Source organism: Schistocerca nitens, chromosome 6, assembly GCF_023898315.1.
Source record: "Schistocerca nitens isolate TAMUIC-IGC-003100 chromosome 6, iqSchNite1.1, whole genome shotgun sequence".
Classification (NCBI taxonomy): Eukaryota; Metazoa; Arthropoda; class Insecta; order Orthoptera; family Acrididae; genus Schistocerca; species Schistocerca nitens.
Genome location: NC_064619.1, coordinates 19,884,568 through 19,910,543, shown reverse-complemented (window position 1 = coordinate 19,910,543; position 25,976 = coordinate 19,884,568).

Below are 25,976 nucleotides of genomic sequence, written 5' to 3'. Positions count from 1 at the left end.
AACTGGCCTGGAACCTAGTTTGCATACAAAGAAGAACACTGAGGTTATTTAAAGAAATGAATAGAAAGAAAAAGATTTCATTTTAACACATCAATATATTCTGAAATATTCCATATTACTAAGCATGAACAAATAACCAAGGAATGTAAAACTTACGTATTTCTTCCGCACATTCCGTGCTACGACAATGTCCTCTCTTTTCGGTCCAATATTTCTTAAGATTTCTTCTTCCGTGTGCGCGTAAATATTACATAGCGTCGCACTCTTTGTTGAAACGTTCGTTCGAAAATTTACAACTGCTGGTTCACTAAAATTATATAAATTGTAGCGATGCTACATTGCACTTCTTAACACGTCAGCAACGAAACAGTAAAAGGTAACTAACAATCTAGAACTACTCATAACAAAAGACAAAATTTTTATGATTCATATGTTTCTTATCTTATTAGGATCGAGCGCTGCGGCAGTTATTTGCATATCTGCGCTCGGATGGTCATAGTGTTTATTTGAAGCAGTTAATGCTGGACTCGCGTCTTTGTGTACACGCACATTACAAAAACATTTGTTTTCCTAACATTTGCGCTGTGATGCGTAACATTTTACCAACTACAGCTCGATGGCTATCCTTCTCTTTTATGACAAATATTTTATATACAGAGCATCCGAAACCCAATAATATTACACACCCTATCGTGCTGCCACTACATCGTTTGTCTAACATTCAGAGGTACAGTCTCCAGCAGTTCTGGCAACATGTCTTCCACGAAGATACGATGTCTCCGACAGTTGAGGTGGAATGGAAGAATGTATGGCCCAGTCAACCTGTCACTGAGAATGCAGGCCCACACATTAAAACCGAATCGCTGTTGATGAGCACGAGGTCGACTACCCCGTGGATTCACATGTGCCGCATCATGGGAGTTGTGGATATTTAAGCAGCCCTCATTAGTAAACATAGTCACTCCGCTGTACCGGACCTTGACGGAAATAACTTGTGTAGGGCAGTCTGTAAACAATTGTGCGAACTGCACGCGTCGGAGAAAATCTTCAGGTACCTGAAGATTTTCTCCAACGCGTGCAGTGCTGCTACGAGCAGAAGATGGAAAGGATGTAGCTGCGGGTCATGGAACGCATTCCATAAACGGCTATGTCTGATGCCAAGGATGTGAGCATTACGTCCTGTACTTGTAGATGAAGTGTCTTCAACGTGTCGCCTTTCATTTTGGGAGTTCTCACTGTTGGATTGCGATCTATATCATACATACATGCACGGAAACTGCTTCTTTCTCGTAACAGGCGATGCTAGTGTTCGAATCTTCGCTGTTCTGCAATCCGCCAGTTGGGAAAGCTTTGTTAGTGCTCTCACTGCAGCTTATCCGTTTCTATTCATATACTCGTATTCTAGATGTTTTGTTAGCCTGTACATTTCAACATACGTAAACCGCTCGGGGTTCACTGTTGTTGATTCAAGGCAGTAATGATTGCAACTCAATCAGTGTGTTTACAAGGAAGTCGCCATTGTTGTCACAAAGCGGTGACGCTTGCTGATGAATCGCTGTGTTTCCAAGCAGACCTCAGAGCCAACAATCCGTACAACACAGCAGTTTTTAATATCTATCAGTATACATTTCCAGCCGGCGACACCGACAAAGCAGCTTACAGTAACACCAATATTTATTTTTTATTATTTTTTATCTATTTGCTGCCATTTACAAATGACCTGAAACCTCGTTACGAAGAAAGGTCGTACTTTCACAGTACGAAATTGTACATGTACAGAATATGATACTTACTTGTTATTTCTTATTATTAAAAAGGATTAATAATACTGCAGCTTTAAATACAATATTGGCCATTAAAATTGCTACACCAAGAAGAAATGCAGATGATAAACGGGTATTCATTGGACAAATGTATTATACTAGAACTGACATATGATTACATTTTCACGCAATTTGGGGCATAGATCCTGAGAAATCAGTACCCAGAACAACCACCTCTGGCCATAATAACGGCCTTGATACGCCTGGGCATTGAGTCAAACAGAGCTTGGATGGCGTGTACAGGTACAGCTGCCCATGCAGCTTCAACACGATACCACAGTTCATCAAGAGTAGTGACTGGCCAGTTGCTCGACCACCATTGACCAGACGTTTTCAATTGGTGAGAAATCTCGAGAATGTGCTGGCCAGGGCAGCAGTCGAACATTTTCTGTATCCAGAAAGGCCCGTACAGGAGCTGCAACATGGGGTCGTGCATTATCCTGCTGAAATGTAGGGTTTCGCCGGGATCGAATTATGCGTAGAGCCACGGGTCCTAACATATCTGAAATGTAACGTCCATTGTTCAAAGTGCCGTCAATGCGAACAAGAGGTGACCGAGACGTGTAACCAATGGCACCCCACACCATAACGCCGGGTGATACGCCAGTACGGCGATGACGAATACACGCTTCCAATGTGGGTTCACCGCGATGTCACCAAACACGGCTGCGACCATCATGATGCTGTAAACAGAACCTGGATTTATCCGAAAAAATGACGTTTTGCCATTCGTGCACCCAAGTTTGTCGTTGAGTACACCATTGCAGGCGCTCCTGTCTGTGATGCAGCGTCAAGGGTAATCGCAGCCGAGCTGATAGTCCATGCTGCTGCAAACGTCGTTGAACTCTTCGTGCAGATATGGTTGTTGTCTTGCAAACGTCTGCATCTTTTGACTCAGGGATCGAGACGTGGCTGCACGATCCGTTACAACCATGCGGATAAGATGCCTGTCATCTCGGCTGCTAGAGATACGAGGCAGTTGGGATCCAGCACTGCGTTCCGTATTACTCTCTTGAACCCACCACCGATTCCATATTCTGCTAACAGTCATTGGGTCTCGAGCAACGCGAGCAGCAATGTCGCGATACGATAAACCGGAATTGCGATAGGCTACAATGCGACCTTTATCAAAATCGGAAACGTAATGGTACGCATTTCTCCTCCTTACACGAGGCATCACAACAACGTTTCACCAGGCAACGCCGGTCAACTGCTGTTTGTGTATGAGAAATCGGTTGGAAACTTTCCTCATGCCAGCACATTGTAGGTGTAGTCACCGGCGCCAACCTTTTGTGAATGTTCTGAAAAGCTAATCAATTGCATATCACAGCAACTTCTTCCTGTCGATTAAATTTCGCGTCTGTAGCACGTCATCTTCGTGGTGTAGCAATTTTAATGGCTAGTAGTGTACTTGCAAATTTAAAAGTAATTAAGAAAAGAAAATCTTACAGTGAATGATTTATGAATTGAAGATAGGTACTTATGAAAAGAGAGAAGAGGTTATGATATAACTTTGAGACATGTTATGAATCCGGAGAATTTTTTTTTTCTGAAATAAGCAACACCAAGAAGAAAATGTTCCCTGACATTACAAGTTGACTTTACAGACCATATGTTCCCTATCGAAGTATACTTTTTGTTACTGTTGTTCAGTATCTGCTGTATTAATGTGTTGGAATATTTTGGTAAGATCCTGTATAATACTAATGAGCACGCGAAAGGCATGCATTGTTAGCCTGTATTTAATTGTTATTGCGAAAAGAGAACAAACGGCATTCTAAAACTAACTTCTTATATTTCGAATGCTCCGTACGGTACTGCAGGAATTTTCAAATCAGTGATGCGACTTTTTTCCAGTTCTTTTTTTCCGCTCCAAAGAGCAGAGTGGCCTTAGATCCATTCCATTACAGAGACGTCACGGTTCTTTTCAGCCAATTACCATGCCTGCTGATAGTTCGGCAGATAGTTTCTCAGTTGGTATTAAATAACAGTGATTTGTAAGTTACAGTATTTACCTCATTGCAAGAGAAACCTCCCAAAAACCTTGGTCAGAACCGTGGGAATGGGACTGTTTTAATTCATTACTGGGACGAAGTTATCCATTATTCGAGGCAAAAATTGAACTTTTGTTTATTTTTATGGAGAGTTGAATGGTGTGCGTTGTTTTTCACTATAGAGTGAAGAGCTAAAAAGTATAGGCTCGACAAGCATGCGCGAACTTCTTAAAACAGAGGTTTACTTTATGTAAAAATACTTTCTGGGGACCTGATAGTATGAGTAGCAACAAACATGTAATAGACAGATGGGAGGTTGGTAGAGCGACAGTTGTGGCCCAGAGGTTGATGGTTTCATGTCCAGGAAGCGCTACCTACCCTGAATCCGAAAGTACTGTTTCTAGGTCATTATCTGCCATCGACCTTCCTGCTATATTACTCTCTCAAACACTGTCCTGTGCGAAGTTTGTTATGATCTTCACTGCAGTGATCATTTTCCAGTGTTGATCCCTGTGTCAGACAGTTCCCCTCCATTAAAGGAAGCCGCCAGTGCTTGCGCTGTGTTTGAACGTCACGTTAGCTTACAAGACTTGGTGGATCACTCTGAAGGAATGACTCGTCCATTCCAAAGCCCTCGAGCAATATTATGAGGCAGTCTGCCTGCGGCGGAAAGATGAGGGCCGCACCGTCAGGGTCAATCCCATGGCTCTGCGAAGCTTCAAGTGCTAACCTTGAGTGGAGTACCTGGCCGTGTCTTGAATTGCGCCATGATGGACACGCAAAGAGAGCAACACGAGACCGCAGTGGATGTTAACGGACTCCGTAATGCGTTTCGCTTGCTCTGTGAAAGTATGAGAGCCATTAGGAGAAATTCCGGTAAACATAACAGATTCTAATGAGGCAGAAACTTCTTGGATCATCCGACGGAATTCTCTGCAGAGGAGAGGTGATGGCGGATTGACGGAGGAGCAAGGGGGAGGGGCTATTCCGCGCGGTGTTTAACTCGTAAATGACATTAATGGTAGGTCTGTGTGCGCTGCCGAGATTAGTGGGTGAATGGAACAGAATGGGAAATGCTCTAAAATTTAAGGAAATTGCTAGTTTTCATCGTAATATTTTAAAAATGTATAATGACAATCTGCTTTCTGTGTTCCGTTACGAAAAATGGTTCAAATGGCTCTGAGCACTATGGGACTCAACTGCTGAGGTCATTAGTCCCCTAGAACTTAGAACTAGTTAAACCTAACTAACCTAAGGACATCACAAACATCCATGCCCGAGGCAGGATTCGAACCTGCGACCGTAGCGGTCTTGCGGTTCCAGACTGCAGCGCCTTTAACCGCACGGCCACTTCGGCCGGCTGTTCCGTTATGGTCGATAATAACTGTAATTATGAACAACGTCCATACACAGTCAGCAACGAATTATACTGCAATGTTTTTTAGTAGCATAGAAAGTTAACATATTAAATTAAACACATACTGTCACCTCTGCAGTTTAACCACACTGTAAAGCAACTCTCTCGTTCAGGTCGGCACTGCCTCTTGTGTTTGCAGTATCGGCAATAAATAATGATACTGTATATAAACGATACGAATGAGTGGTGTCTGTTTTTGTAGACTTGTCCAAAGGAACAAACTTCACTCATTCATTATAACTCCTCCTCTGTCGTGTGACTAGGGGCTCCCGTCGGGTAGACCGTTCGCCGGGTGCAAGCCTTTCGATTTGACGCCCCTTCGGCAATTTGCGCGTCGATGGGGATGAAATAATGATGATTAGGACAGCACAACACCCAGTCCCTGAGCGGAGAAAATCTTCGACCCAGCCGGGAATCGAACCCGCGCCCTTAGGATTGACATTCTGTCGCTCTGACCACTCAGCTACCGGGGGCGGACATTCATTATAAGTGAGCCACCTCGACGGGCAATAAATCCACCATCTTCAGTGCGGGTGCACATTTGTGTTCGACCTCCAGCGGGAATCTAAATTTAGCAAGCATTTAGGACGTGGACGGCGACTGTAGACATATGACATGTAAGTCGGCTTGGAAGTGTGCCCAGGTAGTCCGCTAATTTGCAATAAACACTGTCTCCGGGTGGCGCAGTGGTTACGCAACTGCCTAGGAAGCAGGAGATCCCGGTTTCAAGTCCCAGTACGGCACACATTTTCACTCGTCGCCGCTGATTCCGCACCATGTCCCGATGCAGCTGAGATGATTAGTTCTTTTCCTTTCCTTTCTCCCCCCTCCCCCTTCACTTTGCATAATGCTGTTCACAAACGAAATGAAAAATGCCTCTTCCGTTTCCCTACAGTTGCAGTTAGGGAAAAAACACAATCCGCATTACATTCTGTCCCGTTTGTCGCTGAATCGCCGTGGGCAGTTCTCAGTTTGCTCTGAGCACTATGGGACTCAACTTCTGAGGTCATTAGTCTCCTAGAACTTAGAACTAGTTAAACCTAACTAACCTAAGGACATCACGTACATCCATGCCCGAGGCAGGGTTCGAACCTGCGACCGTAGCGGTCAGTTCTCAGTTTGAACGGATTAAGTGAAGCTGCAACATTCCGAAGATATCATTGTAACAACGTAAAATTTACACAAATGGCCTTACAAGCGAGTACAGCTGCCATTCACCTTTCTACCCAAAAAAGTTTTAGTGATGTCACTATCAGACAAATTAATAACTGCTGTGAAATATGAAATCAGTTGAAATATACCCATCACGAGTTTCTGTTTTCCCTGCCGATTTCGGTCCACGCCACGTTTATTTCATCCCGATAACTGGGAGAACTGTTTGCTAAACAAGCGTATGCTATCAGTGTTCACTTGCTAGAAACCTCGCGACTGACTTCTGTTCGAGCATTACCTTGTAAGAATGTAGCGCAAGAATGAAGTGATTTGTTCCATAGCATCCTCTACGGTATCCATCGATATCATACACGCTTCGTTCCATTCTGTGTAATGGCGGCAAAGTTATGATACAATATGACTGTGATCTTTGCAAGATTCATCGTACAATCAACGCCAGAATGCAGGCACTTTCTCTTGCTGGTTGGCTTGGAGTATTATCACACCCCTCCCAACCGAATCAATGCATGCATCCCAGATCGGTGTGGGTGCAATGCCATGCTGCTAAGAGGGTTCACACTGCCAAGTTTTTGTAAATTTGAATCCATTTTGTAGTGGCTGAAACAACGTCACATCCACTCTAAACCCGTGACGTTTCGTTTCATTTGCTCTTTCCCTGGGTGCTTTAACTTTTTTTTCATCTTTGTCATTTTGCCAGGCAGTATATTATAAGAGGTTTTCTCGTCTTCTGTAATGCAAATACTGTCCGATATTTTTTCGGTTATAAAATTAAAAAAGTATTCTATATTTGACACCTTACATCAGAAATATTATAACAACATGGCATATTTTCAGTGACAGTTGTCAGGCGCTTTTAATGCAGAGAACACCTCAATAAATTGTCTTTGTGAATACTGCAGCCTACGTACCGGTACTGCGACTGGCAGTAATAATCTTGAACTTTGCGGTGCTTTCCACTAGTCTTCTGCGTTTACAGTCCACGTACACCATTTACGTAGGCTGGCGAGAAATACTGCACGAGCCAAATAGTGCAGCGAGCGGAGACATGTAGTGGACGCAGAATGCGAACACGCTGGCGTCAGTCTCCATGGAAATGCCTGCACCGAGGCACGCATGTTCTCTCGGCGGTTAGCGGGGCAGATCACGCCACCGTCGTGCGTGTCACTGCATCAGCTTTCTAGTCGTTGGTTTTCAGATTTTTGAGGCAGCCAAATCGGTCTGCATTCGGATGAGCACTTTCCACTGGCGTAAATGGTGCGATAAATGATGACTTGCTTTAAACGTGGATAGATGTAAGTCAATGAAGATGCGAAAAGAAATATTACTGTAATGTTCGAGTACAGTATTAACGACTGCTTGGCCTAGTAACGCCATTAAATACCTGACCGTATCATTGGGAACCGGCATGACATTGACCGAGCACGTAAAGTCAGCTGTAGCGAAGGCAAATGGTCGGAAACGTTTTTCTGAGAGGCTTATAAGAAATTGTAGTGACCTACAAAATAAAGTGTGTGACGATCGCTTGTGCGACCCATTCTTGACTACTGCCAGAGTGTTTGGCATTTGTACCAATTCAGATTAAGGAAAGATGTGTAAGTGATTCACAGGTACGCGACTAGATTTCATGTCGCTCGCTTCGATCAGTACGAAAATGTTATGGAAGTACTGCGAGAGCTTAGATGAGCGTCTTTGGATTGAAGGAGACGATCTTTCCGCGAAACACTATTGAGGAAGTTCAGGGAACCAGAATTTGCGACAATTTGCAGAACAATTCCACTTAGTGCGATGTTCATCTCGCTTAAGGACAGTACGAATAAAGTAAGGAAGGCATACAGAAAATCATTTGTCCCTTAGTCTTTTTGTGAGTAAAATAGGAAAGGGAATTACCAGAAATGGTACAAAGTATCCTCCACCATGCGCTGTGTTGTAGCTTGCAGAGTGCAGGTGTAGATCAAAATCAAGGACACAAAGGAATTTCTGCGGAGAACAACCACAGCCCAGAGATGTTGTGATTAATAATACTCAACAATCAGATTATCATACAAACTATAACAATTAAAAAGTCAAGATCGATGAGGTGTTTCCAAAAGCCGCATAGCAGTATGAAGGTCCTTTATTCGCAACCACCGGTTTCACGCATGTACAGACGCATCTTCATGTTTATAATAGGTACATTTTCACGCTGTCGATGGGGAATCACTAAAGCTGGGATTCCATAATCCTCCATCTACAGTATGGAAATATAAACTATCATAATCCTGAATATGGGCCTATACTGACATGAAACGGGTAGCTGCGAATAAAGCATCTTCATACTGCAATGCCGCTTCCGAAAACACCTCATAATTCTTGACTTTTTAATTGTCATAGTTTTATGACAATTTGAATGATTATTGAGCGTTGAGTGTTGTTATTATTGTTCACAAAAGAATCGATGTGTTTTATAAACTGTGATTGTCTTTATAACGAGGTTTCCTTTCACTTGATCAAAACAGAGTAAATAATAGTCACGTGTTCCCCCATCGGCGTCAGTTGCATGCGGATACACAACATATTGTCAGCCATGTGACATAAAGTTACTAAAAACGTATCCATGCATGACAGCCTAACAGGATTGCAATATTGGATACGTGCGCTGTTTAACAGTTCTTCAGCAATCGCCGATTTCAGTTTTCTGTTGGTACAACTCCTAGTAGCATCAGAATATCTGTGCTTTGAGTTGAAGATCTGTAACAAATACAGAATGTATTCATAGTGAATATGGTATACTAATTAACAATTTTCACAGCTTTGCGAACAAGAGATTTCTGAGTTCATGGGTAGCTGTATTATTGCTAAAATATTAAGACAAATTAAGAAGTAAAGAAAGATAAAACCATGCTTTAATGAGAGCTTCTCAAAGATAAGATTACGGTCAGTTTTCAGTTATATAATTCCTGTAATTGCTTCAATAGTTGCAGTGACATGCACCAGACTTGTGAATATGACTGTTTCTATTTTTTACGTAAAGAACAGAAAAATACTATTATTATTATTCCTATAGATTCACAACATTATAAGTGATTGCCAGAAATCGTAAAAAATTTAGTACCCGGTGCTATGTTGTGAGCATTCCGCTGACAAACGTAAGCTTTTAAAGACTTGGTAACAAAGTATGGAGAGCTAAATACAGCTACTGTTGGGTATTTGGTGATGTGATTAATGTAGTCAGCAAGTGGAGGAGATATGCACGGCTGTTATAAATGAATCGTTCGTTTTCAGAGCACTATGTTTTCTTGGGTATTACATATATAAATATAACAGATACATGAACAATGAAAGTAATGTGTAACACTCATTTTGATATCGAAATACGTAAATCTCAGTCCAGGGCAACAGAATTATGGGAAAATTTAATTTTGAACGGAAATATGTGCGGCACACGCTACACAATGCGAAATCCAGGCCAGCCGGTATATCAATTAATTCGTCTGCGAGAAAGCAATCCGTTTTCAGTGAAATTTACATATGCCACCTAACTGCAGCCGGCCGCGGTGGTCTCGCGGTTCTAGGCGCGCAGTCCGGAACCGCGCGACTGCTACGGTCGCAGGTTCGAATCCTGCCTCGGGCATGGATGTGTGTGATGTCCTTAGGTTAGTTAGGTTTAACTAGTTCTAAGTTGTAGGGGATTGATGACCTAAGATGTTAAGTCCCATAGTGCTCAGAGCCATTTGAACCATTTGAACCTAACTGCAAAACAAATCACTCAGATTAGAATGTTGGGCCTGAACATAGCTAATCTTTATCTATAGTCTTGCAGACAGTAAATATATCAAAACTGTTATTGTAATTAGAGAGTAAATGAACATAAAAATTAACGCATGTGACTTTTTGAAAAAACTGCTTGAATATTCACAAGACAGCTCTTTATTGAAATGTTCTGCTGGTATTAAGCCTCTGATATTATATAGTATTATTTTCATAAATCACGCTGGCAATCACTGTATCTTACAGTGGACTTGAACTTCGATGATGATTAAATCTGCTGTCCTGTCTGTCAGCACGGAACGCTCGACTGCCCTGCAGCCTCTCACTGTTAGAATAATCATGAGACAGTCGATAATCAAATTTCGTTTGCCGTAATTGCGATGAGCAGTATAAGACAGTATCGTACTAACTTTCATAAAGATGCTTCTCAGTACACAACTCGCGATGTGCAATGCGATTATACGAACACAGTGATGAAAGTAAATGAAAACAGGGAACTAATCTTAAAGACTAACAAAAGAGAACAACAACAACAATACACATTTTCATTAAGTTCTCCCACCTACACAAGTTAGCAAAATATTTCTTAATAACTTTCCCGTGTACAGTTACTTTCCTTGATACTTGTTTGAATTATAAGACAAAATCATGTGTTGTACTATAAGACTTATACAGTCAAAATAAAAAAAAATAAAAAATAAATGGTTCAAATGGCTCTGAGCACTATGGGACTTAACATCTGAGGTCATCAGTCCCCTAGAACTTAGAACTACTGAAACCTAACTAACCTAAGGACATCACTCACATCCATGCCCGAGGCAGGATTCGAACCTGCGACCGTAGCAGTCGCACGGTTCCGGACTGCGCGCCTAGAACCGCTAGACCACCGCGGCCGGCAGTCAAAAATCAACCATGCGCAATGTTATATCAATAAGAAGTTATAAAAATATAAAAAAAATGTATTACCTTAAAAATTCGCCTTTTTGACGCTCTTCCATTCATATAATCTCATTTTCTTTTCTCAAAACGTACTAGTAGAAAGTCCTGTTTAAATAATGCCGCCTCCACTACACGGTAGGCCAGCTTCCATCCTCTTCAAACCAAGTACATAGCCAGGCTGTCCAACACACACAGCTACTCTCTTCAAAATGAAGTAACCTTTCCGACCAAAGAATATTATACGAGGATTCCCCAGAAAGTAATGCACCACATTTTTTTCTCAGCCGAAAACAATTCTACGAATGCGAAACGTTACGTATGTATTATTTGAAATCTCTGGAATGAGCCCGCCAAGTTACCGTCACTTCCGACAGATAGCGCAGCTGCAGGACAGTTTCAAAATGGCGTCTGTAGTTGAGAAGTACGTTACAAAACAACGTGCCCTCATTTAATTTCACACTGTGAAGAAAGAAACTGAGGGAAATATTCACAAACTCTTGTGCGAAGTCTATGCAGCATCTGCTGTCGACAGAAGCGCAGTTAGTCGCTGGGGCACGGAGGGTGAGGTCAGCAGAAGGCGATTCGGCGAATCTCCACGGTTTGCAGCGGCCGGAGAAGCCATCTGCGGCTGCCACACCGTACATGTTGCAGAGAGCTGATGTCATTCGCGAGGACAGGCGCATTACGACATTTTGAGGACGATGAGGAGGTGATTCACACAGCGAAGCACTGGCTCCGCCACCAGGACAAAATGTTATGGAAGTACTGCGAGAGCTTAGATGAGCGTCGTAGGATGGAAGGAGACGGTACCGACACGGCATACACGCCGTTGTTTCACACTAGAGGAAGGCACGGAGATTAGGTGGAAAAATAGGCTGTGTAGATAAAACACCATTCTTTCATGTGTGTGATTCTCATTATATTCAATAAAGAATTGTTGAAGAGAAAATGCGGTGCATTACTTTCTGAACAATCCTCGTATTACAGAGGTCCCCTTTCAAAAGAACCATAGACTCACCAAGTTTGCATTTTGCAACGCCACACTATTCTCACAGAGGAAACGGCTGATACATCTTCGACCGTGAAATGGCACAGGATATACACTACTGGCCATTAAAATTGCTACACCACGAAGATGACGTGCTACAGACTCGACATTTAACCGACAGGAAGAAGATGCTGTGATATGCAAATGATTAGCTTTACAGAGCATTCACACAAGGTTGGCGCCGGTGGCGACACCTACAACGTGCTGACATGAGGAAAGTTTCCAACCGATTTCTCATACACAAACAGCAGTTGACCGACGTTGCTTGGTGAAACGTTGTTGTGATGCCTCGTGTAAGGAGGAGAAATGCGTACCATCACGTTTCTGACTTTGATAAAGGTCGGATTGTGGCCTATCGCGATTGCGGTTTATCGTATCGCTGCTCGCGTTGGTCGAGATCCAATGACTGTCAGCAGAATATGGAACCGGTGGGTTCAGGAGGGTAATACGGAACGCCGTGCTGGATCCCAACGGCCTCGTATCACTAGCAGTCGAGACGACAGGCATCTTACCGCGTGGCTGTAACGGATTGTGCAGCCACGTCTCGATCCCTGAGTCATCAGATGGTGACGTTTGAAAGACAACAACCATCTGCACGAACAGTTCGACGACGTTTGCAGCAGCATGGACTGTCACCTCGGAGACCATGTCTGCGGTTACCCTTGACGCTGCATCCCGTCTCCGGCCATCCTGATTTCGGTTTTCCGTGATTTCCCTAAATCGCTTCAGGCAAATGCCGGGATGGTTCCTTTGAAAGGGCACGGCCGATTTCCTTCCCCATCCTTCCCTCACCCGAGCTTGCGCTCCGTCTCTAATGACCTCGTTGTCGACGGGACGTTAAACACTAATCTCCTCCTCCTCCTCCTTGACGCTGCATAACAGACAGGAGCGCCTGTGATGGTGTACTCAACGACGAACCTGGGTGCACAAATGGCAAAACGTCATTTTTCCGGATGAATCGAGGTTCTGTTTACAGCATCATGATGGTTGCATCCGTGTTTAGCGACATCGCAGTGAACGCACGTTAGAAGTGTGTATCCGTCATCGCCATACTGCCGTTATCACCCGGCTTCATGGTATGGGGTGCCATTGGTTACACTTCTCGGTCACCCCTTGTTCGCACTGACGGCACTTTGAACAGTGGACGTTACATGTCAAATGTGCTACGACCCGTGGCTCTACCCTTCATCCGATCCCTGCGAAACCCAACATTTCAGCAGGATAATGCACGGCCGCATGTTGCAGGTCCTGTACGGGCCTTTCTGGATACAGAAAATGTTCGACTGCTGCCCTGACCAGCACATTCTGCAGATCTCTCACCAATTGAAAACGTCTGGCCAATGGTGGCCGAGCAACTGGTTCGTCACAATACGTCAGTCACTACTCTTGATGAACTGTGGTATCGTGTTGAAGCTGCATGGGCAGCTGTACCTGTACACGCCATCCAAGCTCTGTTTGACCCAATGCCCAGCCGTATGAAGGCCGTTATTACGGCCAAATGGTTCAAATGGCTCTGAGCACTGTGGGACTTAACTTCTGAGGTCATCAGTCCCCTATAACATAGTACTACTTAAACCTAACTAACCTAAGGATATCACACACATCCATGTCCGAGGCAGGATTCGAACCTGCGACCGTAGCTGCCGCGCTGTTCCAGACTGCAGCGCCTAGAACCGCTCGGCCACCCCGCCCGGCTATTACGGCCAGAGGTGGTTGTTCTGAGTACTGATTTCTCAGGATGTATGCACCCAAATTGCGTGAAAATGTAATCACATGTCAGTTCTAGTATAATATATTTGTCCAATGCATACCCGTTTATCATCTGCATTTCTTCTTGGTGCAGGAATTTTAATGGCCAGTAGTGTATTAACAGTAATGGAATGTCGTTCGGGCGACACAGTTTCATGAGGATGTTTAGAGCCCCACGCGCTCACATTGTGACGATAAGCCTTTCTACATAAATGAAAAGTTGCTTCGATCAGCTTGAAGCAAAATGTTCATTCTGAAGTGTTTCCCGCGTTACGAAGGTTTTAATTGCAGCACGACTTGATTGAGAAGTAGCTGCACTAGTCTCATAAAATGAAAAAATGGGCAGGAGGGCGGTGTGCTGACCACATTGCCCTCCATATCCGAATCCAGTGACGCCTGTTGGCTGAGGACGACACGGCGGCCGGTTGGTACCGTTTGGGGCTTCATGGCCTATTCGGGGGGAGTTTAGTTTTAATTTTTAATTTTAGCACGAGCTGCAGACGGTACGGTTTCAAACGTAACCACTGTCGCAAAATCTTTCACAGTTTGCTGTGGTATTCCGAGTTCGTCGCTTCCGCGGACAGTTGATGTTTTGGATTGCGTACGGAATTTTCCCTCACCGTTTCCACGATTGCAGCTGACACACTTGATCGACCGTTGATTTTATATTTACAGAGATAACCAGTGTTCTTAAATTGTCTACGACAGCGCACACTGCTCAGTTTACATGTCAGTTTTTTTTTCGTAATTCCGGCTGAAATCATACTGTTGTGACAGGTAACATCTCGGATATTGCAACACAAAAAGCTCTTATCTAACTTTGCACTGGCAAGGCACTGTACTTCTAACAACTGTCGGTCACGAAGCATACTCGGTGACTTCAAGGTTCCATTGAAGCATCAGTCATGTTTGTACACGTAATACTTCTGGAAATATAGTACTCTAAAAACGAATTAACCATTTACGGAAGCAGGTCTGTTTCGAAGCAGGTCCGTTATGGGTGCTGGAAAGAAAAATTACATGATCTTAACGTCTGAAAAAAGGAAAGTAACTGATCGACAACGTGAGAGAATATCATGAAGCAGAAACAGCAAAATAACGGGAGAATAATTATGTCACAGCTGTTCTAGACTTGGACACTCTTTTAATACTTTTCAGTGCGAACCCCTAAAGGAAGGGTTGACTGTTCGCGTTATGGTCCACTGTGCAGTCAAGAACTTTGCAACCAAAATACCATGCTAGCTGGTAGTGGGCCAGAGGAAGTCCAAATTGGTAACATTTGGGAGACGATATCCAGGCCCAGCATTCGACTTAAAACGAAGGGGAACCTCCCAAAAACCTTGACCAGCTCCTTTCCTTCTTCATACGCAAGAGCGTATATTGACCATACCCTTGCCTCCTGGATATCACTGTTTCAGTGATGCCATAGTTCTGCGTGGATTGCAAGATAATTCTTGTATCAGAACAAAAATGATCTTTATTATTCCTTATTACAGCTGTCAGTAGCTCAGAGAGGAGTTCAGTATGCAATAAAAAGTTTTGCACATTTGTCCAATAACATGTAACGTCTGATCGAAAATCGTTTCTCCAGGATCACACCTATATTCACGGCCGATTTCTTTTTAGAATCTGGTAGTCTGTAAAATAATATAGTTTTCAAGTGGAGTTACGTGAATATGACTAAAAAGTGTGTTCATTAATAGTAACACTGATCATGCTCACGTATCCTATAGACTCAGTCGTTCCACAGCACTTCGATAAAAGAGTCCTTCGAATGATCTGTGGAACACGTAACTAACTAACTAAAAACTCGATCTGAGTTGTAATAAAGCATATACACCAGATTGTTGAATCGCATCTAAGACAATCACATACTATTAATCAGATGCCCACTCGCGGCAGTTGATTACCAGGATTTTATCTGTGCAGTATGGCCGTGATTTACGACTGGATCCATTACGAGGCAATATAAGGAGCCGTTAGCCCAGTGCATAACTCGGCTTCTTCCCCCCCCCCCCCCTCCTTCCACATAAATCGGCGTTCATGCCCGCGGAAAAAGTTATTCAAAAGCTCTCCTCGGTCCCCACGCAGAAGAGAATCGTTTCCCACATTTTTGCCACCTCGACCCTTCGCGCGCATTAATCTCGGCGCCGATGTTACAGAGACTATAAAGTTTGCTCGTTTGCGGTGCTCCATCACGCAAGGCCGCCAGTTCGCGGGAATCGAACCCGTAAACTACGGTCCAGCCATAACTCACGGTGTGGCGAGGCGAACTCTGGCTGCCTTGGGGGCGGGTCCCTCTAGGCATTGTCGCCGAATCTATATGGATTTTCTCCTCCCCTTTCCTACCCCTTGTTCTTCCTTCCATGTCTTGAAAGTCGCCAGCGACCTGAAGGTGCGTAAGAGCGGAACTCACCCGAATGTTAGTCGTCCGAACCGAGGTCTGAATTTGCTGCGATTATCACATGTCTCTAGCGACAGATTAGTCTATCGTCCTGTAAGCAGTATCATTTTACTTTTAAAGAGCGTTGCAAAAGTTCATTTTTAATTTTCCTTGTCGTTCTTGACGATCACCATTCAGACCCGCGTAACGCTGTGTGATTACGCGAAGCTTAACCTCTTCCTCGGCGAGTAGTCATTCCATTTGCCTTACTGTTTCACTGCAGCTGTTCCGTTTGTATATATTCGGACCAAAGTCTTGTGTGGCCAAAAATGTCTAACATGATTAATGTGTTGCCGAATCCTCCTCTGCTGCCTATGTATCAAGGGTACTATTTGAAACTATGACGTTCTATTCGCCGGTAATCAGTGTCCTTGCCTTCTACGGTCGCAGGTTCGAATCCTGCCTCGGGCATGGATGTGTGTGGTGTGCTTAGGTTAGTTAGGTTTAAGTAGTTCTAAGTTCTAGGGGACTGATGACCACAGCTGTTAAGTCCCATAGTGCTCAGAGCCGTTTGTCCTTGCCTTGGCCGCGCGGGGTAGCCGAGCGGTCTGGGGCGCGTAGCTACGGTTCTTGCGGCTTCCCCAGTCGGAGAGGTTCGAGTCCTCCCTTGGGCATGGTTGTGTGGGTATTGTCCTTGGCGTAAGTTAGTTTAAGTTAGTTTAAGTAGTTTGTAAGCGTAGGGACCGATGACCTCAGCAATTTGGTCCCATAGAACCAAATTTCCAAAAATTTCGGCCCGCAGCTATGACCGAGCGGTTCTATGCGCTTCAGTCCGGAACCGCGCTGCTGCTACGTTCGCAGGTTCGAATCTTGCCTCGGGCATGGATGTGTGTGTCGTTCTTAGTTTAGTTAGGTTTAAGTAGTTTTAAGTGTAGGGGACTGATGACCTCAGATGTTAAGTACCTCCTCGCGCGGGAGGAAATGTTAACCATCAATATTTGCAGAGCCTATTTAATGATATCTAACTTGTAGTCCTAAAGTATTAAATTTTGTCAAATGGAGGCATAAATTTTATAGAAGGGGTTTCATTTATCTCTTTATCTTGCCCCTCCCAAGTAACGTTTGCGTCATATATATATACACTGCGTCCTCGCAACACATTTAGCAAAAAGCATCCATATATGATGCTGAATGCGCCTGCCAAGGTATATCATTTTACAACACATAGTTCAATAGTTCAGGAGATATGAGAGAAGTAGGACTGTACGCGATATTTACACACTCCTAAACATCCCTAGGTCAACTGGTTCCGATGTGATAGTGGAGACGTGAAGGGACATGTACAGCACAAAAGCGTACAGGCCGATCTCGTCTGTTGACAGATAGAGACTGCAGACAGTTGAAGAGGGTTGTAATTTGTAACAGGCAGACATCTATCCAGACAATCACACAGGAATTCCAAACTGCATCAGGTTCCACTGCAAGAACTATGACAGGCGGAAGGTGAGAAAACTTGGATTTCATTGTCGAGCGGCTTCCTCATAAGGCACACATCGCGCCGGTAAATGCCAAACATTGGACGATTTCAACAGTGGAAAAACGTTGTGTGGAGTGACGAATCACGGTACACAATGCGGCGATCCGATGGCAGGGTGTGGGTATGGCGAATGCCCGGTGAATGTCATCTACCAGCATGTGTAGTGTCTCGTTCACAAATACTGAAAGAATAAAATCTGAGTATTCGCACCTCGTAGTCTACATTTCGTTTTCACCCTCACTCCCACCCCTTTGATAGACAGGTGGTGCTTATTCCCACAGGATTCTTTACAGACAGTAAGTGATATGTGTACCAAATTTGGTTAAAATCGATCCAGTGGTTTTGGAGATGTGCTACATCCATACATTTTTATAATATGTGTGATTATTATTTTTCGTGATCCAATTTGATACAAAGTAGTTTATAGAGAGCCCCTAGTTAAGTTGAGGTCACTTGTGAAAACCCTATAAAAACCCGTCTAGTAATTTTCGAGATTAGCGTGTTCAGGAATACAGACAAGCTCAGTTTTAGTAAAACTTTAATTAAAGATATCTTTTCTTCTCTGATGCGATTCTGATGAACTGTGCCTGTGCGATGCCCCAAACGAAGCTCAAGTCACTTGCATCAGGTAGTTTCCGAAACAGGTAGACACGACGCTTTTACAGATTTATTATTAGTCATAGACAGTGAAGTAGGCTGGACTTATATCTAACTTCATTACAAAATAAAAACACCATTCTACGAGTAATTAGTCGAAAATGTTTGACTTTATCATGACAACAAAAGATACAAATTATTAATTTAAAATCCAGTTACATGTATACCTCATGAAACATAAGAAAAACTCTTCAAATTTTAAACTTCCCGTTGACATAGACGGATGAAACACGAAATAAATTTGCCAAAGGGCATATTTATGAGACGCAGTGCTACTCTACTTGCTGAACAATACTTCACTTTTAAATACTGTACACTGTAAATATTCTTGAATGATTGTATTTATCACAACCCACCAGTTCACTTCGCTGGTGTGCACACTACTCACACAGACCTTCAACTAAAGACGGTTGACTAAATGAAGTGTGTATATCTTCCTTGTGTTTCCATTTGTTTACCGTCTACTCCAGCAACTGGGCGTGTTACGGCACCCCGTTTACCTTCATGGTGTGGTAGTACATGAGGATCAAACTCAGTTTTATGCGAGCTTTTTAATAAGGTCATGTTTAATATGAATGGTGCCCTGTGATTCGTTTTTGAGCACGTCTTAAGGGGAAAAAAGTGCATCACCAAATAAAAAATATGGTGTTCTATTTAAAAAAGGCGTATGCTGTTCATATCTTCGTAGCGAACATAACTAGAATAAAAAGAAACCTTTGGTTAATGTCCCCATTGTAGCTAACCAACATTTGTTTACACATTTTTTATCTTGCTTCTTACTTGGGAGTGGTCAACATAAATCAGAAAACCACAATCTGGATACCAAATACCAAAAGAAAAGTAGTAAAAAAGAAAAAAAATACAACTCGCTAACACTGGCTTCGGCAAGCGGGGAATTCTATCGGTTAACTTGTATCTATAAAAATGTGCCACAGCTTTCGATATCGATCTAACTGTGCTTCAAAACCCTCCTTTCTATTTCACGCTGTACGTGCGAAACCGGTAGAAAGAAATTACCCGCTCACTACGCACTTCATATCCAATCTGTCATTAATTGACTGTTCCAGTAAAACAATGATATGAGTTGGTAAACAGATTTCATATGTTCATGGAATCCCAACAGCAAGTGCAGTGATTTATGGCAACGCGGCGTTTTATACTGCCGAACATAGCACAGTCCAGAAGACTGTGGCCAACATTCTCTAACAGTGGCCGTCCCTCCTGGAGAACTCATTAGAAATCAGCGGGTAAACAGCAAGTGTTATGTGAACTTTCCAGAAAAAAGAACACACAGTTTCTGCTGGATATTAATATAGCAAACTTGTATCAAGTACGAGTAGTAAATGTTTTAAATACACTATAAAGATTCTGAAGCCAGATATACGGGTAAGGTTTCTATCGACTAAAATATGCGTCACGGGAGTCCACACAGTAAGACACCGAAAAGGCGGAGGTGGACAGCAACCGAGAGCAGATGATGTCTCAGCAGATACCAGTCATTGTGAAAGGTACTTGCTCATTAAAGAGGGGCAATGGTTGCGATCTACCTGTATCAAATTATGATAATGCAGCTTGAGAAGCAATATCTGAAAACATATGAGGACTACTGACGGGCCTCATTGGCGACAGTAACAGGCTGTCGCGCATGGCGACTCTGGCCGTTAACTGGCAAGTAGGAGCGACTTACCGTACCGTGACTCAGAATAATGAGGGCCACGGTGCGGCTTCGACTGATACAACAAACGATAAAAGCAACGAGGACTTAAACGCAGAGCTTAAGCGTAGGGTGTGCGTTTGTCAACAGAATCTTTGCAAACGATCATCCCATAGATCCTACAGAAGCGTCCTGCCAAGAAAGCTACTTTTCTTTCGTACCTGTGAGGTCTTGTGGGTGACACTGAGAAGTACAGATACAGATATTTTCATATCAACAAAAGAACTCCTTCGAACTATTATGCAGTTTTAACAAAGTTTATGACTGCTCTTTTACCATTGTTTGCATGTCTATTGAAATACGTATGGATTCCTCTTTCTTCTGTTTGTTCTGAATTATTTCATTAAAACATGTTTAGAGATGTTGTTCGAAAGCTATGTTCTTAATGTACTTACATAACTGTTTTTAAGTTTTACTGTGTCACAAGTCGAGTCTTCATATCTACAAGTATGTCTGAGTTTAGTACTGCTGGATTCATCTCAGTTCCAAATCCTTCAGTGTTAAACATTATACATTTCTGTTGTCTGTTATGCGATTCATCATGATTTTGCAGGAACGTTTATGCTATTGTTATTAAAAACGGAGATAATACGTAACTACATATTTGTCAATTGTGTTCTAATTTCATTATGTGTTTTTAATATAACCAAATCCTGATGTTATTGCAGAGTCAGCTGAATCTCTACTCTCGGTTCTTCTTTTCTGATTTGTTAGTAAACTCGTCATATGCGACTCCTATTGCAAATACATAAAGTAAGCTGAACATTTGCTCCAATTCTCTGATTTATGGGTTTTCATTCACACCATGCCTTATATAAAACAATACTACATTTATTTGGATTCATAGTAATACGAAACTTTGTTGTAATGTTTTTCACTTCCTAAGTATATTTGACGAAATGCTTCGAATCTATTTTCGATGAAAATAATCAGTTCCTACTAAAAAGCCATTTCGTTTAATAAGCGAATTATGACAAAGTCTTGTGTGTTTTCTTTTTGCGTATAGTATCTGCACTTATCAATTAATTTTGTCGCTAACTCTGACATTAAAATGCTAATTGAGCATAATGTAAGTAAAGTATTATTTCGTCGTTCGAATGAAAGGGGGAGTGTGCAGCAAGATCCTTATTTCCAGTAATTTTATCGCTTTGCTAGTAACCTGCTTCGAAAATGAATGACCTTTTATTACACAGTATAATCGATCATTTGTTTGGAAAGGACTGGCTAAAATCTAGATATTGTGACAACCAAGAAACCAAAGTGAACCGCGAGATTGGAGTTTCGGCAGCAATATATATGCAGACACTTTGATCTACACAAGAGCACAATCGATGGGAGGTGAATGGAACTATGTTGTTGCTGCTTTGTAGATTGGTTCCATCTTTTAACTAACAAATGCTCATACCGTGTCTTATCTGGCTTGTCTTTGGCTGAAAATAACATGGATTTCATGCGTCACTGTGGGACTGTCTTTAATATGTGGTCTTTCAAATTCGTAAGAACTCTTACAATGACGAAGTATGTCTGTATGGACCATGAACTGCCCGGATTTCAGTCAGTATTTTTATTTTTCGTCGTTATTACAAAAAGCCTGAAAGTCAGTGATTAAAACTGCCTCTGATGATGCTACATGGTTAACCGTTTTTTAGAATGCGGGGTACCTTTTTTTACTTCAATATATACTTCATGTTTTCTTTCCTACATATGTAGCTCCTAAACCTTGCAATAGACGTATTTCCAGTCCTACTCGGAAGAGGCTGAACTGCAAGTTATTACCGCTATATTAATTTCGTATGTACTATTTTTTTTCTTCTCAGGTAACTATGGAAAATATTAGAAATTCTCTGAAATTAGCCCTCGTAAATTTCACTTCTTTCCAAAGGAGGTAATTTCATTGGTTATAGCACATGTACTGTAGTCCACAAAATACCTTTAGTTTTACTTCCTGTGAAGATAATGGGAATGGCTATGATACAAAGTCTTGGCACCGTTAACGACAATAAAGAGAGATTATTAGGTAGTTGGAAACGGATGGGGAAGGAATCGCCCGAAACCTTGTTGAACTATTCCAGGATTTGTCTGAACAGAATTTAAGAAATCGCGGAAATGAAAACATGATTACGATTCTAGCGCGACAGACATTGCGACACAACTCTGTAAATTTTTTGTTGGATACGATACAGAAGAGGTTCGTCTGTTTCTCTGAACTTGATTTCCATTTTGCTCTTTACAGCGCGAGGCAGTGCAGTAGTGAAACACTTGACTCGCATTTGGGAGAACGACAGTTCAGATCCCACCAAAGGCATCCAGATTTACGTTTTCCGTGGCTTTCCTACATCGCTTAAGAAAAATACCGCTATGCTTCCTTGGAAAAGAACACAGTAGCCCTCCTCACTATCTACTCACGGTCCGAGCTTGTTTTGAATCATCAGTTTTCCGAGCAAGTTGATGCAGGCAGCCACGAGTTGTTCTCTTGTGCCAAGCTCTTGATCTCAGAGTTGCACTTGGTTGAACTCCATCTCAAATGGCCTTCTAATGTGCGATTCCACTTGTTTTCTTCTTTCCATTTTCTGTTAGCGTATAATTAACTGTTATCGACAATGTAGTACCCTTGATTCGTTTTCCACTTTGAAGAGCATGGAAAAAAAAATCGGCCTTAGACTTACATAAGGAGTCAATATGGTCTCGATAAGGATAAAAACTGAACTAACGAATTAAAATTTTTGCCACTGCCGGGTCTTAAGTCATTACTTCAACTTATCGAAGATAAAGTTACAACCCAATATGTATCCAGAAAAATGTAATTCCATCAGATCTATAATCACCTGCGCCTGAGGTACAAGCAGGATTTCCCCATTACATACAAAGCTAGAGCGCCATACTCGTGTCGGAGAATATCGGCAATATTGACGATTTAAGAAGGCGAAAATCACGATGTGGTGAGGTGTGAAATGAAGTTTGTGTTATGAAGGGTCTTGGACTAGGGTTATGAATGGGATAACACATCTGCCTTTTAGGAATGGGACCCGGGTTCAAGTCCTGGCTTTGACACAAGTTTTAACTCATTACTCCAGCTTCTATTCTTATCGAAGATAAAGTTGAGACTGAATATGTCTCCAGGAAAATGTAATGCTTCTTACGTGTACTGATTTACCTAAACAACTAGCAAAAGCTGTCTCCAGCAAGTGTCTTGTAGGATAAGGGCTCACTTGTACAAACTGTAACAAATTCGCATCATTACATAATAAGCGTTAAGCGTTGATATAGAATTAGAAGGAGTAAATAAATTAAAAACTACGGATGGAATGCAATAATCGTGCAGCACGTAACAAACTAAGCAGACGCATTTTAAGTTTGTGAGAGAAGTGAATGTGTACAGATTAAATTATTCGTAAAGTTAGTGCAGAACTCAACCAACTGTTGAAAGTTAGTAATAATAGTAATAATAATAATAATAATAATAATAATAATAATAATAATAATAATAATTTCATGTAGCTCAGTGATCTGTAAGTCTTTCAGTTAGAAGTCACTTCGCCGACCTGCGTGTCCCTAATCTACTCCAGTTACCCATCTGCGGGAAGGCGACCTATAGTTTACCGTAGAATGCAAACCACTTATCATTCTTGGCGAATTTCCACATCATTGAGGGGTGAAGCCAGGTTGTAAAACGCATGCAAATTAAATCTGTCTCACGAAACATGACTCGAATCTAATGACACTAATCTAATTATTCTATGCGGGAGAGGCTCTAATGCGAGTTACTGTCTCCATATCGTATGTACTTTTCTTTCCTAATCAAGTATTTCCCAGAAATATGAGAAGTTCTCAGAAAAATATTTCCCAGAAAAATATTTTGCGAGCCATTAAAAACTCTGGAGATTTTCCTTCACGATTCTGAGAGACTAGCACGACGAGGGAAACCACATAACGCAGCGTTCGTCGTATCCCTAGCGTCAACGATGTTACTGACATAAATTTTTCACTTCAACAGAGTATATTCTGCAGTGAAAATATTTTTAACGAGATAAATATTGCATACTGGACGGGGACTCGAATCCATATCCAACCGGTTTAAAATTACTATCCAAAGATTTCTCAGAACCAACTCAAAGCATCAACCTCGTATCAGTTCCTTCCCGTACCTTCAAACTCTCACAGCGATTCTCTGGAGACACCGTGAGTCTTGGACCCCTTGGAAAAAGCATATACTGGAGAAATTGACTCAGTTAACACTACAGGAATCTTACTACCATTAAATGCTTTTGATTAAGAGTTTTCTTAAGTTAAAGATTTGAATATCCTTAAAGATGATGCTAATTATGTTGATTACAATTGACTGAAACATTTGTGTGGGAGCATTTTCAGTTCATTAGAATAGCTTATTACAAAACATCGGATGAGGCAATAAGTGAACTAGCGCAGCAGGGAATCATATTAGTAATTTTCTATTAGTTTTAAATAACTGGGAAGTATATCACACCAAATGTCTGCAAGATCAGGCGCATCGCATTTTGCAGTTATTACATGGTTGGCAGAGACACGTAATTTGATTTGGGCTACCATGGACATGTCAGTATTACGATTAAAAATATTCTGTAAATCTGCAGGCACCAGCTTTAGTTCACCAGCTTTAGTCACATGGGGTAGCAGAATAACAGAAGTGTACATTATGACAGATTAAATTCAGAATTTCACAAGCTGAAAGAGCTTTCCAGAATAAGAGGGAGCTACTAACATCGAAAAATATTTGGTTAAACACCAGAAAACACTGTGCAAAAACTTTTCTTTGGGGTGTTGCCCTACATGTCTCTGTGACAAAGACAGTAGGCAGCCAAAACGGGATACACTGAAGTCTAAAAGATATCATTTGGGGGAAGAGTCCTAAGGATTCCAAAATCAAAGGGAAAAACCAATGAGGAAGTTTTCTACGACTTGGGAGAGAAAAAATCGTTTTGGGTTACCATCAATGAATGAGGTAAACGATGATCTGACATCTATATAAACACCGGAGAGCATAAATCGATGAACATGGTAATAAAAAACTGTGTTCTTCGAAAACGGAGTTCTTCTAAACGCCTCGGACGTAAATAGGACACAAAAAGTTAATGACTGAAGAACAATCATGAAAAAATTGAACTCATGAAACGAATTCTAAAGCATCCATGATTAATTAACTTGGTACTGGAAGAGTAGAGCGGAATAAGTTGGGGAGAAAGTTCGAGTGATAATAAAGCTTTCTCCTCCTACACCGTTCTGCTGTTCTGTTCGGTTACGCTGTGTGTAACTCATTAATGTGGATCTACTGAAAATCTGGCACAATGTAGTAAGAATAGGTGATGGCAACATACCGCCTACAGAGGAATGATAAATATAAAGAAACGTTGTGTTGGAAACTGATCTGACTGGTATAATGATATAGATTCTGATAAAGATAAATTGTGTTGTTATATTTGACATCCAGAGAACTTCACATTAAAGCTGATCTAATCAAAAACTGTAAGTGTTTGATAAATGTTGCAGCAATTGTAAAAGCGGAAATTCAAAAAGAAAACAGCTAATAGATTTACGTTTCTGACTGTTCCTTTGAACCTAATACGCTAAAAGAGATCAAATACTACTTTTACAGAAAAACTCCAAATACGCTAGATGTTTCGTAATATTTTCTAATGTCAGAAACTGTGAACGTCATTATAAACTGCGAAAAAGGAAATAACAAAATAATACTTTCTAGTTTGTATTTCCTTAATTCTGCCAGTTCAGACATGAATGTCATCTATGTTTCCGATAATGTA